A 14,623-nucleotide genomic window follows, 5' to 3' on the forward strand; every position below is an offset into this window, starting at 1 on the left:
AAAGAGACTCGAGATAAAACTTTCTCCTCCAGAAGGGCCTCCTGTTCATTTCACGCCGTTCTTGTCAGTTTCATACCTGCAGTTCGTAACCCCTCAAGTCGCAGACTAGGCTTTAAAGCGGATTAGCGGCACTTATGTACAATAGAATTTACTCCCAGTTGTATCTAAGACTGGGAAAAGAATATCACGTGGTTATGATCACGTCACCTGCGCACTTGAAACATCGCAGGCTAAGCACGATTTAAAAACAAAAAACAGGTCCCTATCTGGAGGTTGTTAAATCTTTCAACACAAATTAAATTATTTTGGTGGGTTTAAAAAAAAAAAAAAAACTTCGCTGGACCTGAGGTGAGGTTTTATTTCTTTCAGTGTTGTATGGTTCCCACTGTTATGTTTCCCTTCGGACAGCTCCTCTAGTCCCTTGACTCCAAGCCTCCAAAGGCCGGAGTAGATGCTTCGTTTTCCACGCAGTTAGAACTGCGAAGCTTGTCTCCTAAAGGCCACACAAAGAACAAAACATCTATCTCCGGGGACGAGGATCTCCGTGTGTGTGTGTGTGTGTGTGTGTGTGTGAAGTCAGAAGATTTATAAATATATATATATATATAGTCAGAAGATTTATAAACACACACACATATATATATACACACACACACTGCTATATATAGTCAGAAGATTTATAAACTGCTAATGTCTTCAAAGTGACTTACAAATAACAACTCCGGAGTCAACTTAAAACATAAAGAACGATTCGCTGCGAGGAGGGGGGGGGGAAGAGTTATAAACGCAGATTTAAACGAGCAAAGTAAAACATCAGAAAAACAGACCCGCCATTCTTGGTTCAGGGAAAGGTGGCCTAGACAACAGGCCGACTATGGAAATAAAATTACCAATTTTTTTACCGGATGAAATGAAGAAGCCCAAACTAGGACAAAGGGGATATTTCAGTGACCAACAGCGAGCGACAACCCAGACAATTTGGCAGGTGAGGCCCAGAATCCAAATGCCATCTCTCCAGTGGGGGGGGGGGAGACCCCCAGCCCTATGGCAGTGAAGAGTGCCATCAGTCTATGCTGGATCGTGTCGCAATCTTCTGCACACTTACCTGGGAGTAAGCTCCACTGAAGACAGTGGGGCTTACTTCTGTGGAAACACGCAAGTTGGATTGCAGGTCTACCTAAAGGATAGGAGTTGTCAGCAAGGAGTATTTGTCTGTGCTCGATTTCATACAAGTCTGTCTCCTCAGGATGCTGGGCTGCGGTGGACACTTCTGGGGGTTGGAAGGGGAGTCGATTTAGGGTGAGAAAGCAGTTTTTATATATTTGTTTTCAATGGCTGGAACTTGACAAAAAGTGAAGGGGAGAGAGAAATTATGAATGGAGGATCCTTTTCTGGAGGACAGTGATTGTGAGCTCATCCCTTATATTTTAAAATCCTGCTCAAGTATCTGCCCGGAGGCAACCTGCTCCTGGGTTATTAACGGCCCAACCTTAAACAGAGTCACACCCTTCGAAGTCCGGTGGTTCCACTCAATGCTCCCTCCCCCAAATTCTGCTTTGTGAGCTACTGGCATTAAAGTTGTGTTGGGATTCTTAATTCAAGGTCGATGGTTGCATTGCAAACACAAGAGCCACACTTAGTAAAAGAAAAATATCTTTACTATAAAAACAAAATAAAACATGGGTATGGTACTTTGGATAAAAGAAATAAAATAAAAGGTTACATACTTGCAGTTACTCTCAGTAATATATGCTAACAGCTACATCTTTCTATCTCTCTTGGCTTCTAGAAGAGAACTACCTCTTTGGTTCACACAAAGGGCCATAAACTTGTGAATACATTAATGCTAGATCAAAGCATTTCTACAAACAAGATGTTAGTTGACCAATACAAAGGTTACAGGTCACTTCATTAGGGTAAACAACTCCCACAAACTTTCCCGCCATTGAATACATTATGTAATGTAACATCCTGTTTGCTAACAAACAACATTTAACTCTGTAATGGCTGAAGTGTAAGCAACTTGCAATTCCAACAAGTTGTGAGCGAGCAATTTGGCTACTGCATCAATTAGTTTGCTCTGGAGCCATCCTTCCTGAGCTAAGACAAAAATGTGTGAGCTGGAGGCTAAGAAAACTGTGAGCTAGGTCACACTAAGTCGCACTCTATTTAGGATTGCAGTGTTTGTCTGCAGGGAGCCAGTTATTCGGTGGTGAGGGATAAGCACACTGTACATGCTCAGGAATAACTTTTCTTCCAACAGGCAGCACAGCAGTCAAAGACAAAATCCTGAATGTGGTAGTATTTAACTGCATAGACAGTTTCCAGAGGAGCAGTCCTGTGAGTCTGTTGTGGCAAAGACCAAAAAGGAGCCCTGTGCCACCTTAAAGACTAACATTTATTATAGTGCAAACTGTCACAGTTAGAATCTATTTCATCACATGCCTGAAGGGAATACTCATCAAGGGGATATGTATATGGGGGTGCGTCTGCAGTGGGTTTTTAAGGGGCTATGAAAGGCAAGAGGGAGAGTTGTAACATTTCTAGGCAACACTGAAAAATACAAGACAAGCACAGTTCCCATTCGTAATAATGGCAACTGTGTCAAGAAGTCTCGGTTAATGCTATTAAATCTACTGCTCAATTCCAATTCAACAACGATTTATTCTACAACAAGCTTTTGAGGTGTCTATGAGATATTCCAAAATACTTCCGGTTCCTGAAGATGGGAAATAATCTGAACACCTAGAAAACTTCATCCTGCCAAGGAAGTCAGACCTCTTGCAAGCAGTGGAGTGGAACCTGAGAAAGGCGGGGTTTGGGGAGGGGAGGGATTTCAATGGGGTACAAGGCCATAGGCTCCACCTTCCACAGTGGCCATTTTCTCCAGGTAAACTGATCCCTGTTGCCTGGAGATCAATTGTAATAGTGGGAGATCTCCAGCCACCACCTGGAGATTGGTGACCTTCCTTGCAGGGCATGGATGAATCTGACATACTTAATAGAAAATAAATTAAAACCCCAATAAAATTGTAACACACAAACCCACAAGGCACTGCTTAGGAAGCAACTTCAGAGCAGGCACAACAGGGAATTATACTTGCCATGCACCTGTCCTGGTACAACACCTGTTACAACAAGGGCAGGTGTAACCAAGTGATCCAGCTAAGATTAGGGCTTGCAGATGACAATACCAACACAGAGGCATCTAGTGGGGAAAGTGGACGGGGTCGGGGCATGAGCTTCAGGAGCCCTTGGGAGCTGGCAGGATTTCCAACAGGATGTAGCAAAAGCAACCAAAAGAAGAGTGGCTGAAGAGTACCGTTTTTCACAAATCCAGAGCAGCCATTAATGAGACTGTGGCACAAGAAGAATGTAAAGGCTAAGAACAAACATTCAGGGAAACAGCAGTGTGCTGCTGTGCAATCCTAAGCAGAGCTACACTCTTCTGTGATGCCCTTTAACCTGGCAAATACCTTTTTGAAAAACTATTTTTGGGAGTGTTTTGTGTGTGTCCTTGAGAGCCTGAAAGTCATGGTGACTTCTGTCAACCCCTAGTGGGGTTAGGATGTTTCAGAGAGGTGGCTGGATAACCTGGCTCTGTGTCAGGGACATAGCCAGGAATTTTTTGGAGAGGGGGGTACTACTTTAATTTAATTTAAGGGGCTTCCTTGAAAACATCTGGAGGAATGGCTGCATACTTGCAATCCTATGCTCAGTCGGCAGGAAACCACCAGCTCGCTGTTGTAGAGGAGAAGTGTGTGCTGAGCAGCTGCCATCGGAGGTGAAAGGCAAAGGGCCCCTCCCAGGGTGAGCACAAAGCCTCAGTCTCGGCAACCGCCATCAACCTGGAAGAGCTCCCTCCCGCAGAGGCCCGGCTGCTCCAGCCCGACAGCTGCCGCTGCCTGTGCTTTGCTGGCCCGGCCTGGACGCCTGGGGAGCCCAGCCTGCTCCCGGCCATGCAGGATTGCGGAGCACACCAAGAGCAGCTGCCCTCACTGAGCCAACAGGTCTGGGCTTTGTGTGTGTGGACGAATTCAGTGCCCTCCCCTCCAGAGGGACTGGTGTCTTCTCCATGTTAGAAGTGGAGGACTTGGCGCTGTCTCCTGCCTCAGATATAAGAAGATGGCACCAAAGAGTTTAGACAGATAGAGAGGTCAGGACACACACAGCATCCTTTCCTTCCTGCTATCTGATCCTTTCCTTTGATGTAGAATGCTACTCTTAGGGGCAATTTCCTCTGCTTCCGCTCCCACTCTCACTCTCTCGCCTCTCTCTTCCATGCACAAAGAAGGTGCTTGATCTCCATCTTGCACCATCTTGCACCAAAACCATCTAGCTAGTTAGAATAGGCAATCTTTATCTATCTCTTACCTGCACTCTCAACTGTGTATTTCCTGTAATAAATACTTATTAGTTTTAGAACTGACTGCTGACTCCGTGTGACTTTGTAAGTCTGTTACCACATCAAGCCCTAAGCTCTGCTGCATTTAAGCCTTTGAGCACTCTGGTATTTTTCCATGGTTCCCTGGCAGTACCTAGTCCAGAGAATCCAACACTCCACACAGCCAGATCCCAGCACACTGTGCCTGGGGAGGATCTCATTGTTGCCGGGCCTGGGGTAAGGCGGCCGTGTGGCTTTAAGGAAAAGATTGGGTGGGGGCATTGCAAATTTGCTAGGGGGTACCGCCCACTGCAATGCCCCCCCCCCCCGCGCTAGCTGTGGGCCAGCTCTGTGTCCCTGCTCTGGTATTCCTAGGGTGTCACCCTTCCATGTACTTGCCAGAGTCGGCCCTGCTTAGCTTCCAAGATCTGACAAGTTCAGGCTTTCCTGGGCTATCCAGGTCAGGGCGCACATACCTTCCCTTCGTCATAGCATGTCATGCCTTCTTAGACTTATTTTTGTTTGCATTGTTTTTCCAGTTTGGTAATTCTAGCTCTACTGCATTGTTTACCAGTGGTCTTGGTTCTCTGATTTAATTGCTTTACATATTTTGTAATCCACCTTGAGTCTCAGGGAGAAAAGCGGGCCATAAATGAAGATGAAGATATTATGATTATGCCATTGAAGACAATAAGCTTAGAAGGGAATAACTGTTGAGGAGTGCCGTGTTAGGCAGTAGCAGCAAAAGAAAACTAGAAGCTGCAATAAATATTGTTAGTCTATAAAGTGCCACTGGGCTCGTCTAGGGTCCCTTCCAGCTTTTGTGCCAGGCACGTTTATGGGGTGTGGGGAGAGACGAATGAAGAAGAGAGACTTTGGCTCTTCCGTGCTTGGACCGGCTACACTGCAGCAGAAACTGCAAACCATGTTTGTGGGGCCAACTGCCTGAACAGGCCTGTCCGATCCCTACCAGATACTCAGCTGGTTCTCAGAGCATCCAAATGTTGCAATAGGGTCAGCAAGACACAAAAGCCAAGAGGAAACCCTGGAAGATAATAATGAGCAGTGAGAGCAATGTGGGGGACTTTACAATTTTATAAGAATCTACAGGATTGGACAGGTCACAAGGGTAGATGTAGACAGCCAGGTTGTTCCCCCAAACCAGGTTTTCAAAGGGAAGGCAGACATGGGCTGTGGTCACACACACTAAATAATCCACTTTCAATCCACTTTCAGTGCACTTTCCAACTGGATTTTTACTGTGTGAACTGGCAAAATCCAGTTGGAAAGTGCATTGAAAGTGGATTATTTCGTGTGTGTGACCATAGCCATGGTCTGTTTTCAGAAGAAAGAAACTGATTTTCAGCAGCTTTTTTCTCAATGCTGATGCCGATCAAGCCAAGGAATCCACCACCTGGAAAGGAGAGTTCCTCTGGACTCCTATAGAGCACTGTCAGCCAGAGATGGTGGCATAAGGCTTCTTCCTTTGAGCAGGAATCCATCTGCAGATGGACCTCCTTTGAGATGGTTATCTCCATTCCTCGTATTCTCACCCTCAGCCAAAAGAAAAATTCCACTTCCTGCCTTCTGGGAATGATAGATAGGTGTAGACCCCAAGATCAAAATTAAAAACTGTTGGAATAGGAGCTCCAAGTTGCCAACATTTCAGTCACAAAAGAGTTACATTGATGTTTGCATGTAAACAGGGTGTTGTCTAGTTTAGCTATAACCAATAGAAGTAGAGATAAGTTAGCCCAGGAAAAATGTGGGTGTTGGTTAGTGAAATGAAGAGATCTGTAACTTCTCTATTGGCTAATAAATATATTGTCTTGAAAAAGTGCTTTGATCAAGTATGCAGTTGTTTGCATGTTTTATTATCAGTTTCCATCCTTTGTTCTGAGGAGGAAGAAGCCGTATTTTAGTTTAGCCTTGAAACTGTGAACTTGTAGTCTGTCAGACAGAAAAGTATACGTGTTTTTTCTCTAAAATGTAATTCCCTCCTTCATTAGCTCTATATAAAGTATTTTTCTCTTTTAAGCAAACACAGGGAGTCGGCTCTTGTTTATTTACTCTGCAATTTACAAAATAATCAACAAAAACCATTCAGAGAGCGAGCTTGGAGAGCTAACTTCAGAAAATGTGCGACAAGGGCTTTTTCTAGGCAGCTTCTCCATTGCACCCAACAAATCAAGATGGAGATTGTCTTGGACTTACTGAACCGTGTTCGTACATTCAGAGCATTGACTTGCATTTTGTTGGAGTTTTTATAAAAATTGTAATTCAGCAGAGTTAAAAATAGCCTAGCAATGCCAGAGTAAAATAATCAGACTCAGAGTCCATGTGTGTTTACAAATAGAAAATGTTTTACTACATCCTAGCATAGGGAAAGGTAACTGGGATGAAAATAACAACACAGCTAAACAGCTACATCCTTACTCTACAAAGGACAACACTAGAAGAGCAGCAATGGCTTCTCTTACATTCTCCTTGTGGAACAGAACAAAGACGGGAAGAGGAGCCATAAAATGCTAAAACACTTTGACACTTTGCTTCCAATCAAACTTCTAGATCAGGGATAGTTTTCCCGGGCTTGCAGATCTAAACTAGCTTTGGCTTATACAAAAACATGTGATTTCCTGTGACAACACAAACAGACATTTAACCCAATATATACTGAGTGTTTTTATCTTGTAACACCCAACACATTTCCACTTCCCAGTCTCTTGATTTTTCTCTTGTTCTTCAGCATCAAATGGCGCAGAGTCACATAGTGATGTCTCAGCTCTGAAATGGTGAGCCGCAGGCTGATGTACTCCTTTTCATTCAACTCAATCACAGTGTGGCGATAATCCTCCACACAGGATTTCACAATTTTAGGTGGTTACCTCTGCCTATGAAATGCAGTACAAAGTGATCTGGTCTATGGATGCAGCTGCCTCCCTCGCCTAGATCTGGAGCTCAGCCACCATCTCTTCCTGAACCGAAAGTTCAACCAAAGCTGTTGCTACCCTCTATCTTGGGGATTGGCAACTGAACCCACATTTTGATCACTTCTCAATCAGCAGCTCAATCAGCACTTCTCAATCACAGCTCAATGAGCAATCCATTATATACACAAGATGCTAGTTGCTCTTCAGCATCCTTTTTTTTTTTTGATTGAGCCCGTATGGACCATTATGGCTGCTTGAGAACAGGGTCAGGTCAGGAAGCTTCATGTCTGAGTGAATTTAGGTGAGGTCCAGTGTTCCCTCTAAGCTGAGTTAGGCCTGGCTGTCACTGGAAGTTATGCCACCATGTTTTGCTAGCCAATCGCTCAAGACTCCCCCTTTTGCTATAAATAAAGATTGTAGTATGTGGAGCAGTATGGGGCTTTCTGGACATTTTGAGTTCAGAGGTTTATGCAGTATGGACAGTGCATTTTATAACCTTTTATTAGTATGCTGCTTTAAACCATGGAAAGGCGAGACAGAATAACATATTGAAACCACCTACCTCTCTGGATGTTAATCACGTCATCACAGTGTAGATAAGCTTGGCCTGCTCCCATTCCGGCAGCCCTCGCCAAAGGAAAGTAAGTCCCACCGTGATGTGAAAATGTTCCCTATTCCCAGATGCTGATATGAAATGCCATTACTGAGGCATTTTCACATGCTCAGAACTGCTATCTTGATGGATGCTTTATATATCCTACATTTCTCAATAGCAATCAAAACAGGTTTGGAACCTGTGACTCAAAACAAGCCTAGGGATATCCTGTAGCAGAGAAAACTCTGGCCTCAAGACAGTTGTTGGGTTTTGTGTGTGTGTTTCGAAGCACCTATGCATCCACACCCCTCTCTCTCAACAGATTGTCATTAATCTGAAATCCAATCTGAAATCCAAAAAATAAGTGCATTCGGTTCTCAGTTCTCCTTATTTTTGTCTAAATAATCTTGTTTATTTGTCTGTAGGTAAGGTTCTGAAATGTCTAAATACACACCAAAGACATACCAGATGCTGCAGAACTCTCAGGGTGAGTCTTTAGAAGGCACATCCTAGACGGTCTTCATAAGGGTCCAGGCCCCCAAGCATGTAGCAATGTGCATGGCAGGGAAGGTGGGTTCAGAGGTGCTGAGCAGCTCTTTAGAAAGCAGAGTAAATAAACAGGAGCCAGACACTGTGTTTGTTTGTAAAGTAAAAGTAACTATCCAGTTAGGGAAGGGAATGTTGGAGAAAATAATAAAGAAAAATACACTGAGTTTCTAGAGCTACATCTTGACTATTGCATGGCTAAAGCTATAATGGCTTCTCCTTCTTCCTCACAAACAAAGAACAGAAACTGGTAATAAAATGCAAACATCCAATATTTTGATCAGCAAATTACAAGTCTATAGATCATTTCATTTTACTAACACCACCTACAATTTTCTTGGGCTAACTAAACTCTACTTTTAATTGGTTACAGGTTAGTTAGGTAATTTCTCATTTACTAACAACAACAGTTAACTCTATAATGACTGAAAGTGTAAGCAACTTGTAAATATCCCAAGTTGCAACACTGAAGTCACACAGGTTCAACTTCTCATGAAGATACTCAAACTTTCTTTTATTGAGTGGCTTGGTGAGTAGATTTGCAATCATCTCTTTGGTAGGACAGTACTCAGTTTCAATCAGTCCTTGATGGATATCTCTCACAAAATGACATTTGATGGTGATGGATTTGCTTTTTGATTTGGTGCTTTCACCTTTGCATATGATTATGCAAGTTTGATTTTCTTCAAATAAAATTATTGATTAAGGTTCATCTGTTCTAAAGTCCTTCAGTAGATGAATGATCCATTCTACGTCACTTCAGGTATTTGCAGCAGACACTCATTCTGCCTCAGCAGTAGACAGAGCAACAAATATTTGCTTTGACTAGTCCAGTTGATCATACTGCTTCCATAGAAGAACAGGTAACTGCTGGTTGACTTGCCATCAGTTTTGTTTTCACCCTAATTGGAATCCATGTATCTGATCAATCTTGGATTGTCACAAGCCAAAATCTTTAACTTGAAATCAGCTGTTCCTTTGAGGTATCTAGTCAGTCTTTTGATAGTTTTACAATCATGATGATTTGGTGAATTGGTCTTTCTGCACAAGATCCCAACTGCTGCAGAAATGTCAGGTCTACATACTGTGCTTAAGTAAATAAGTTTGTCAATCACTTCACTGTATTCAGGATTACTATTAAGCAATTTTCTATCTGTTCATTTGAGGTACGCTGGTTCAAGTGAAGTGCTGACTGGTTTAGCATTTTTCATGCTCACAGATTCAAGAAAGTCCATAATTTTGTGGGTTTGGTTTAAGAAAAAATGTCAATTTTAAGTTCTTTCTACTTGTATTCCAAGATAATGCTTTATATCTCCTAGTTATCTCACTTCTACTGCTTTAGCAACACAATAACAGTTCATTCATGTTTGCCATGTCTGGAAAATAGACATGTGTTTGTTTTCCTTGCTAAAAGCCTTGCTTTTGTAGCAACATAGTTAATTTCTCTGTCCTTGCATTGGCAGTTTGTTCCTCTGGTAAATCTCCATTGAAGAGAACCGTCCCAAAGTCAGGGTGCTGAACATCCATTTTCCTAGAAGCTGCAATATACTCAGTAATATTATGAAGGTGGTATACTTGACAATAGTTGCATGTTGCTTGCCAATTGGTACAGGTTGCTTAATCACTTTCTCACAGTTTGAGGATTCACTTGTAGGTTGCATGTGTGCAAAAATGCCAAGTCTTGATGGTGGTACACCTATGTTGCTCCTTGCTGACCGTCTCACAGTGGTTACAGTCTCTGTCTCCCTTGGCCTAGGCTCTCCTGTTTCCCCTTCTGAATGTGGGATGTCTTCTGGACCTGCCTGCTCACAGGTGGTCCCTGCAGGTAGCCATGTGACCAAGTCACTGAAAGATACTTCTTTTGTGTTCTGGTTAGTTTGCACTGTGGACTCAGCTTGTTTAGGAGGTTGCAACACATTGCTCTCTTCTACATGCACCACATTACATTTTTGACCATACAAGTTTTAGGATCCATGATTCTATATCCTCTTCCTCCAAGAGCATATCCAACAAGGACACCAAGTTCAGTTTCTCCTTGGGTACATACACATATGCTCTGGAACCAAAAGCTTTAAAATGTTTTAAAAACCAGGTTTCTTGTCTAACCATAACTCAAAAGGAATGTTCCTGTCACCTTGGTGGGAACTCTATTATGCAAATACACAGCAGCGTTTACTGTTTCAGCCCAACAAGAATCAGAGAGTCCAGACTGCATGAGCATGGAGCATGCCACTTCCTGAATAGTTCTATTAAGTCTCCCTGTGGCTCCATTTTGTTCAGGAGAAGAAGGCACTGTAGTTTTATGTTCAATGCCATCTTGTTCCACAAACCTTTGGAACTCACTGCTACTGTATTCAGTTCCACCGTCTGTAAACAGAACCTTTGGAGCTTTGTCTAATTTATTTTTAATAGCTGCACTATAGGCTTTAAATTTTTCAAATACTTGGTTTTTGCTTTTTATTAGGTACACATAGACTTATTTTGTCTTTGCTTCCATGAAAGTCAGAAAATATTTGCTTCTACCAGCAGAGGGGCAGATAGGTCCCACTAGGTCTGAGAAAACCATCTCTAATTTTTTTCATTGTGTACAGTAGGGTTGCCTTTATAGCTAGGTGCTGTGCCTTTCATTCTTAAACACATATCACATCCTGTTTGCATCTGACTGCATTCAATAACATTGATATTGCATTCTTTCAATAATTGTTTCACTGATTCTACATTTCTATGCACTAACTTGATGTGTCATTTAAAAATACAGTTCTTATGGTCACATTCAATTGCCTTGTATGACACACTGGCCCATCAATATTCTCAGCATCTTCAGTACTATTCTTCAAGTAATGAAAACCATCAATTTCTTGTACCATTATTTCAGCTCCAGATTCAGCATTCAAAATAGTACCATTATTCTCTCTGACTTCATATCCATTTTTCACCATTCTTTTAGTAGATAGCATATTGTGAATTGCTTCTGGGATGAAAGTACCATCTCTCAGCACAATTTTCACAACTTCTTGGTTGGTATTTAAAACTTTCAACAGGACAGATCGACACTCTTCAACTCAAGAAGCTTGCCCATTAATTTTCTCAAGAATAGGCCTTCCTTGTTTATCTAAGCTCAACAGGACAGATCGACACTCCATCTCATGAAGCTTGCTCAAGAATAGGCCTTCCTTGTTTATCTAATTCAATAAAGCATCCTTCATCGTGAGAAATATGTGAATAACTTCCACTGTCCAGGAGCAATTGATTCTTAATATTTGAATTTCCTTCACCAATAGTAAACACATGTCTTTCACCAGATGTCTTGTTAGCATTTCCTCTCCCATGACCACTAGGGGGTCACACTTCCAGTATATTTATTTATAAATCTGCAATCACTTTGCTTTCCTTTTGTTTTCTTTTAAATCTGTGATCGTGTTTTTATGCCCCCTTTCCCCCAATTAAGGAAGGTAAATTCTCTGTTTCCAGGCTTCACTCTTAAAAGTGGCATTTTACTAGTTGCTTCTGGGACTTCCCTTCAGCTCTCTTCCTCTTTTAAGTAGGATATAACAAAGTTAACGGTCAGATTTTGTTGTGCCATTAATACAGCCATTTGACTTAAACAAGAATGTGGAAGGCTGTTAAATATAGCAGCAATGACCTCCTTATCTGATGGAGCCTCCCCTGAAGATTTCAGTTCAGAAACAGTTGCCATGATTCTATTCAAATGTACATAAATAGATTCTCCTTCATTCATTTTAAAATCACAAAGGCAATGTCTCAGAAATAGGGCTTGGCTGTCTGTTTTGTTACAATATAGTTCTTTGAGCATTTGCCACACTTCCTTTGCAGTTGCACAGTCAATAAGCAAAGGGCACTCTTGCTCTGAGACAGAATTTAAAATAAACGTCTTTGCTGTGGCATCCTGTCTCATAAATTCTAATTTATCTACCTGTTCAGAGGGGAAATCCTTTTCCAGTGCATCTATGGCTGAATGCATCTGCAATTGTCAGGCCCTCAGTCAGCTCACTCTCGACACCGTTTCTTTGAAGGAAACGTTATTGAAAAGATTTGAGATGCTTCGAAGGTGAAAGTCTTTGTTAGGACTAAGGGGCAAAGCAACAGGTCCCACGATATAATCAAAAGTCACATTCCAATTTTACGTCACGTACACAAAGTGAAAATAGCACCCCTGACAGATATGTGGGTACAACCTAGCTATTCAAAGTCTTATCTTCTTCAAGGATGATAGTCTGTGAAAACCCACGTCTTGAGGTGCCTGTTTTGGGAAGAGTTACAAAGCAGCACATCTCTAACTCTTACTTTCAATCAGACACACACACATTCACACTCCCCTCCCCCCAGGAATGTCATGTCAGCGAGGAAAGGGGCAATAGATAAGGGGTCTGGGAAAGAGAACCATATGGACAAGGGGCAGCAGGGTACAAGCAGTAAATAGCGAGGTAAACATCCCAGTAACAATCTGTCAAACCCTCAGTCAGCTCACTCTTGACATCGTTTCTTTGAAGGAAACTTTATTGAACAGATTTGAGATTCTTCGAAGGTGAAAGTCTTTGTTAGGACTAAGGGCCAAAGCACAGGTCTCACGATATAATCAAAAGTCACATTCCAATCTTACCTCACGCACACAAAGTGAAACTAGCACCCCTGACAGATATATGGGTACAACCTAGCCATTCAAAGTCTTATGTTCTTCAAGGACAAAAGTCTGTGAAAATCCATGCCTTGAGGTGCCTGTTTCGGGAAGAGTTACAAAGCAGCACATCTCTAACTCCTACATTCAATCAGACTCAAACACATTTATACTCCCCTCCCCCCAGGAATGTCATGTCAGCGAGGGCAGTAGATAAGGGGTCTGGGAAAGAGAACCAGATGGACAAGAGGCAGCAGGGTACAAGCAGTAAATAACGAGGTAACATGGTTGATGGGCTCCCCCTTTGGCAGGTGTGGAGTTAAAATGATTCCTCTCTCACTCTATTGGCTTGCAACTTCCCACCTTGTTAGAAGATTCAGGAAGAAATCCTCTTTTGCAGACAGACTCTCTGGCAGGCAGTTGTCCCAGCTTGCAGGCATAAAGAGGCATGGAGGCTTGCTTCTTGTTAGTGTCCTCCACTCTCATAAGTCCTGACAGGCAAAGGATACTGTATCCAAAGTTCTGACTTGAAACAAAAGCTTTCTCTCTGCCCTATTCTTTTTTATTCTGTGTAATTCAAACAAAAGCAAACTCATACGGGGCTCATTGTTTACAGCTGATTTTTATGGCTCATTGCGGAAGCATGCTGGGCCCATAACCTGTTAAATGGTTCTTTAAAATGCAGAGTAAATAAACAAGAGTCAGAAACCGTGTTTGTTTGTAAAGTAAAAGTAACTCTAGTTAGGAAAGGGAACTCTGGAGAAAATAATAAAGAAAAATACACTGAGTTTCTAGAGATACATATTGACTGGCTAAAACTATAATGGCTTCTCCTTCCTCACAAACAAAGAACAGAAACTGGTCATAAAATGCAAACATCCAATATTTTGATCAGCAAATTACAAGTCTATAGATCATTTCATTTTACTAACACCACCTACAATTTTCCCAGGCTAAATAAACTCTACATTTAATTGGTTACAGGTTAGTTGGGTAATTTCCTGTTTACTAACAACAGTGAACTCTATAATGACTGAAAGTGTAAGCAACTTGTAAATATCCCCAAAAGAGGCCATTGTAGTTTATTTTTTCATTATTATTTTATGTTTATTTCTGCCCAGCTTCTGCATTCTCAACCAATAAGGCATCCTGAAGTGTGAACGGAACATCAACACCCTTTTAGGAGATAACACGTGCCCCTCTTTTTTCTTTCCAAAAGGAGCTTTTGAAAGAAATGACATACAGTCTCTGCCAGTTGCTGAAATAGAATACACAAAGCAACTGCAAACTCATCTGCATACTTTATAATTGTTATGAATAATGATAATAGTTTAGCAATTACTTACTCCTCTCCAAAAACCAAGGTAAAATACAGAAACAACTCAATAGAATGCATCCTGAGTGTGAATCCTGGTAAGTTAACCTGCCCAGAAGCATTTTTATGAGTAATAAAAGCTTTAAAACTCTAATTGAAACATTACAAACTGGAAGGCTTGATGTCCCAAAGCACAGCTGAAGGGCATCTGGGACAG

The sequence above is a fragment of the Gekko japonicus genome, unplaced genomic scaffold (genome assembly GCF_001447785.1).
Source record: "Gekko japonicus isolate JY-2015 unplaced genomic scaffold, Gekko_japonicus_V1.1 scaffold109, whole genome shotgun sequence".
NCBI lineage: Eukaryota > Metazoa > Chordata > Lepidosauria > Squamata > Gekkonidae > Gekko > Gekko japonicus.